The 6,448-nt window shown below is 36.8% G+C and overlaps 1 pseudogene; it reads right to left on the bottom strand.

Moving 5' to 3' along the window:
* Nucleotides 1-4,007: 4,007 nt before the first annotated feature.
* Nucleotides 4,008-4,628, bottom strand: LOC110541262 (protein SGT1 homolog; annotated as a pseudogene).
* Between the last annotated feature and the right edge of the window lie 1,820 nt (nucleotides 4,629-6,448).

Genomic DNA, 6,448 nt, shown 5'->3' with positions numbered 1-6,448 from the left:
TCATGTGCCACTGACAAGAAGTATTATATCCTATCTCTTGTGTAGAATATTCTGTATCTATCTAATAAGCACAGTTGATCCATAGTATACTTTAACTCTAAAGGCTGTTGGCTTCCATTTAGTTTTGAAGACTTATCTAAATATAACAGTAGGTTATTGACATTCCATACTTTTTTATTTTTAATTTCAGGACCTATGTGACTTTTTAGTGTTTTTTTTTTTTTTATGAAATCAGTAGTCCCAGTGTTCTGCATATGAATGCATTCATTTGCTATATCTTCTTGATAGATTTTCCCTTTATTAATATGCAGTGTTCTGCTTTACTTTTTCAATCAGTTTTGAAGTCCACTTGGTCAGATATAGTCATAGTGAAAACTGCTCATTTACAGCTTCGATTTACTTGGTGTATTGTTTTCTATCCTTTGATACTCAGTTTTTCTGGGCCTATACTAAATGTATTTCTTAGCGACAACATAAAATTGATTTTTTTCCAGGTAATTACTCTGCATTTTTTTTAGTGGTGAATTGAGGCCATTTACAATTAAGGTTATTATGGAAATTCTTTTCCAGTTTCTTTTCTGTTGCTGTGATAAAAATTCTCTGACCAAAAACAACTTAAGGAAAAATAAGGTCATCTTACATCCATCATTGATAAAAATCAGAATAGGAATCACACAGAACCTGAAACAGAAACCATAGAGAACTACTGCTTTCTAGTTTTCTCACACACCCTTGATTAGATAGCTTTCTTAGACAGCCCAGCACCACCTTCCCTGGGAATGGCGCCACTCACAGTGAACTGGACCCTCCTATATCAAATAATAGTCATGACAATTCTCCTTACACTTGCCCACGGGCTATTTTGATCTGGGCAACCCTCAGTTGCCCTTTTAAATTACATTAGGCCCTGTCAAGTTGACAGTTAACAATAGGATGAGCATTGTTTTCTTTTGTTGGATTATGGATACTTCTTTTTCTTTCTCCCTTAAGAGTTTGCTGGTTTGCTGTATTGCACAGAGTTGTTTCCCAGCTCTACAATTCTGCTCTGCTTACTTTGTTTATTTGTTCCTTTAAAGGAGCAAATCCATTGTTCTGTTCTCATGAAGAAGGCTATCATCTTCTTACTTACTGCAAGGTTTTTCTTGAGGAATTTTTACAGTACTGGCTTAATTGTCATAAATTGCCTTAATTTATATTTGTCTTGAAATTTCCTTATATATTCATCAATTTTGAAATAAAGCACTGTTGGCACACAGCATTTCTGGTTCACAATTCTTAACTTTCAGGGATTGTTACACATGATTGCCCTCTTTTCTGACTTTTATGGTTGCTGATGAAAGTTGTTCTGATATTCTTGCCTTTGCATGTGCATTGGCATTTTTTATACTAATTCTAGTAATTTATTTTGTAGTTTTTGCATCTTTACCGGTGACTCATCATAGAAAGTTTTTTTTTTTTTCCAGTAGCATCTATTGGGTATTCCAAATGCCTCTTGAATATGGGTGTCCATTTTATTCTCTGAGTTTGGAAAGTTTTCTTCTATAATTTCATAAAAATTTCTGACTATTCTGTTTGATTTTATTTTTGCTCCTTTGTGTATGTTGTGAATTATCAGGTTTATTTTCTTGAATGTATTCTAGACTTTTTATAGATACTGTTCATGCCTCTCTATATTTTTCTTATGTGTGTTTGTATTATGTTATGCATCTTATCCCCATTCCTGAAACTCGTTCTTTTTAAAATTTTTTTTAATTTACTACAGTTTATTCACTTTGTATCCCAGCTGTAGCCCCCTCCCTCAGCCCCTTCTAATCCTGCCCTCCCTCACTCTTCTCCTCCCATGGCCCTTCTCCAGCCCACTGATAAGGGAGGTCCTACTCCCCTTCCATCTGACCCTAGCTTATCAGGTCTCATCAGGACTACCTGCATTGTCTCCTTCTGTGGCCTGGTAAGGCTGCTCCCCCATCATGGGGAGGTGATTCTTGATAATGCTTTCTGATGTGTTTTTTTAAATTTGATTATCCATTTATTTAATGCCAGATATTTCAAGGTTTTTTTGTTGTTGTTGTTTCAAATTTTTTGATGAACTTTTCCTCCAAATTTGTGCTTTCTCTTTCAATTTAGCAATTTTAATTCTATGGAAACTGTCTTGTTAAAGTCTTCAATATATTTTCTTGCTTTATGTATCTTTTTATCTTCTATGTGATTATTCTTTTAAAATTCTTTAAATGTCTAATATCAAAGTAAGTGAGTATATGCCATTTGTGTCTTTCTGCTTCTGGGTTACCTTACTAAGTATGATCTTTTCTAGTTCCATCCATTTGCCTGCAAATTTCATGAGTTCCTTGTTTTTAATTGTTGAGTAGTATTCCATTGTGTAAATGTAAATTTCTTTATCCATTTTTCGATTGAGGGACATCTAGTTTTTTTCCAGATTCTGGCTATTGCAAATAAAGCTGCTATAAACATGGCTGAGCAAATGTCCTTATTATATGCTGGAGCATCTTTCAGGTGTATGCCCAGGAGTGGTATAGCTGGGTCTTGAGGTATGTGTATTCTCAGTTTTCTGAGAAAGCTCCAGATTTCCAAAGTGGTTGTACAAGTTTATATTCCCACCAGCAATGGAGGAGTGTTCCCCTTTCTCCAAATTCTTTCCAGCATCCATCATTCCTTGAGTTTTTGATGTTAACCATTCTGATGGGTGTGAGATGAAATCACAGGGTCATTTTTATTTTCATCTCCCTAATGAGTGAGGACATTGAGCATTTCTTTAAGTGTTTCTTTGCCATTTGATATTCTTCTATTGAGAATTCTGTGTTTAGCTCTGTACTCCATTTTTAATTGGATTATTGGGTTGTTGGTGTTTAACTTGTTGATTTCTTTTTTTCCCCACATTTTCATGGTCATTTATTATCATCATTGATTTTTTTCATATATTCTGGATATGAGCCCTCTGTCAGATATAGGGTTGGTGCCCAGCCTGTAGGCCACCATTTCATTTTGTTTACAATGTCCTTTGCTTCACAGAAGCTTTTCAGTTTCCCATGAGGTCCCATTTCTTGATTGTTGATTATACATTTAATATAGGATAAACATACTAAAATCTATAGTCCGAAAGAAACTAAACAACAATGAGTACCCTAGGGAAGATACTTAATCCTCATTCAGAAGGGCAAACATCAGAATGGACATCAGAAGTGGAAGAAGACTGCGGACAGGAGCCTACCACATGGCCTTTGAAAGACTACCCAGCAGGGTATCAAAGCAGCTGGTGATACTCATAGCCAAACTTTGGGCAGAGTGCAGGGAATCTTATGGAAGAAGGGGGAGATAGAAAGACCTGGAGGGAACAGGAGCTTCACAAGGAGGCCAACAGAGAAAAAAAAAAACTGGGCCCAGGGGACCCTGCAGAGACCAATATTCCAACAAGGATCATGCACGGAGAAAACCTAGAGTTACCTCAGAGACTTAGGCTTTGGATCTAGTATCCCTAAAGGTCACTGACAGACGGTGATATGAATGCACAGGAGGAAACTGTACAAAGGATAGGAAGTGCTAAAGGGGCTAAGACAGTCTAAGAGGATCACAGGTGGCAATAACTAAAATGCATTATGTATGTAGCAAACTGTCAGTGAACACGTTTTCACTGTAGCAAACTGTCAATGAACACGTTTTCTCTGTAACAAACTGTCAACGAACACGTTTTCTCTGCCGATGAACCCACATTGATTGTGGGTTCTACAAATGTGTTTTTACTTTATGTGAATTAGTGTTTTGCCTGCATGTGTGTCTGTTGTGAGGGTGTCAGGTCTTGGAGTTAGAGAAAGTAGTGGTGGGTGCTGGGAATTGAATACAGGTTCTCTGGAAGAGCAGTCAGTACTCTTCATTGATGAGCCATTTCTCCAGTCCATATTGTGTGTATTTATGTGTGTATGTGTTTGTGTGTGTGTGTTTAAGAAAGAAACTTCAAGTACTGTGAGACAGTTTTTAGCAAATTAATTTCTCTATTACTGTTTCCATTCCATTGGGGGACTGATTTCAACTTTTCTTTCACCTTCATTAAACCAGTTAATACTCAAGACTGCACTTCAGACTCTGGAAGTTCATGACGTGTTTGCCTTCATCAGAACCATCTGAACAGATCTGCAGAAACAACCTGTTTAAAGCTGCATCTCCCTGAAGATTCTTACTTTTTTCATCTTTGATGTCACCCACCAATCTATCCCTGCTTCTTAAATGATGTGATGATGGACACAGGTTTTTTAGGACTTCTGGGAGCTGTGTTTTGTTTTGTTTAGATTGTTTGTTTGTCTTTTGTTGTTGTTAGTTTGGGTTTTAATTGTGTTTTTTGTTTTGCTGTTTTGTTTGTGGACACTTCTCCTGGCCCCTCTAACTTTCTTATCTCACTGCCTCTGGATCTTTATATTTTAATGTCAGTCTTTGTTGAAAGTGCATTATATGTGCTCTATGTGGTCTGTTCTGGTATTACAGGTTGAAGAAATCCCCACTTCAAATTATAATCCTCCCCAGAAATTTCACCAAAGCAAGAACTCTTTTTCTGAAAAATCCACATGTATAGCATTCTTCTGATTCTTGATCACATGTGTAATGATTATTTCACAATACATTTTGTAGAGGAATTTTAATCCAGCAACATGGCTGTTCTGATAAGGGATCACATCAAAAGACCTAGCTCTGTGTGATCTGGGTGGAATACAAACATGCCCATCATATACACCCTAAATCCGTTGGGCTACAATATAGATTTGACAGGCCTTTAATCCCTCTGACTGGAATTCAGCACACATCTTTAATCCCAAACAAAGTAACAAGTCAGAGACAGATTTAACAGAATTATCCAGAGAATCCAGAGATAGGATAAACCTAACTCTCAGGAGAACAGACAGGAAAAAAGAAGCTACTTAAAAGCAGTGCAAAAAAAAAAAAAGAAAGAAAAGAAAAGAAAAAATTGATAGAGTTTGTGGAGACAGTACAGTAGACTACTTCAGGAATACAGTACAGTTTGGTGAAGTTCAGCAGTTTTTGAAGTTCAGAGGCAGTTTTCCCTAGAAGAGCAGTTCAGTGAGAAGAGGAGCGAAGCCAGCTGGAATCAGTCAGTTTGGAGAGGAGTTTTGAGCAAGAACAGCTGAGTTGAATCAGCCAGCCAGAGTTCAGAAAGAATTAGAAAGGGTGAGCTTATTCAGCAGTAAGTCTCAGAGGCTGAAACATTATAGGCCTAGGTTAGCAGATGGAGGCCAGAAGCTGAAGCCATCAAGGGCTGGGCTTACAGAAGATTAAATTGTTCAGAGGCTAAAGCTTCCAGGCCTACACCTAAGGATAGTTAGATAGAAACACTCTGGGCTAAGCCCAAGCCATTTATTAGTAAAGCTTGAATACAACTCTCATCTGATCTCTCCATATGAAGAAATAAAAACAGCTCTTACACTATTTGATTCCAGCAAACTTAGTTTGGGAAGAGTCTTCTGAGAAACAGTCACCTTACAAATTCTGATCCAGTCTAAGTATCTTGATACCTTTTAGTGTAGATAGTGAAATTTATTTCTGAACTGTTTTTTGTCTTTTTCCAAAATGTTCTAGATCAGAAACATGGTTTCCTTTTTTTCATAATATTCACATATCCCTTTTTTCAGATAGCAAGGATATTATTTGGATCGAGTTCAAGAGACTTCTTTATATCAGCAATAGCATCACAGTATTTACCAAGAAGAATCTAGCAATATGCACTTTCACAGTCATATTTTTCATCATCTTAGATTCTGTTCCAAAGCCTTGGTCAGCTGCTTTAGCACATCAGAGCACCTGAGGAGCTCTAGAAAATTCCTGAGTTGTCAGAGGCTTTGCTGCTGTAGCCACCATTCCTAATAGTCTATGAAAGCTTCCACCAGAGTAGTTTTAAGAATTGTTTTACCTAAAGATCCAGAAATGTGTGTTAGTGCCCAGGAGATCTCAAAAGATTAAAACGCTGAGCTCATGCAAAAATTATTTTTTTAAGTTCTCCTGAAATTATTGAGTAATTTTTAAGGCCAATTTTTTTAACTTTTATTTATATTCTGTGATCAAATTAACATCTTGAGCGTGGATTATGGGTCAGAATGGCTGAATCTAAAACCCAAGCCTACAGACTGTGTCTCTCTGCCCTGGCTGCCTTGTCTATAAAATCAAGAATTGTAGTAATTCGTACCTTTCATGAATGTTTTGAGAATTAAATGAATTTCCACACAGAGCTCTCAGCAGAGTGACTGATAGATTGAGAAGCTAGATTGATGTGAGCTATTAGCCATTAACTCTGAATTTTCCATTAACTATCTGCCTTGATAAGTAACTAGATTATTCTTTAAATTCTTTCTGCGAGGAGATTTTATCTTAAGTGTCAACTCAGGTTGATTAGTATTAGGTACATAAATCATAGTGCTCATTGAAAATAAAC

This window comes from Meriones unguiculatus, chromosome 2, assembly GCF_030254825.1.
Source record: "Meriones unguiculatus strain TT.TT164.6M chromosome 2, Bangor_MerUng_6.1, whole genome shotgun sequence".
Lineage (NCBI taxonomy): Eukaryota > Metazoa > Chordata > Mammalia > Rodentia > Muridae > Meriones > Meriones unguiculatus.
The sequence above is the reverse complement of the archived record's forward strand: the minus strand, read 5'-3'. Positions and strand labels throughout refer to the sequence as shown.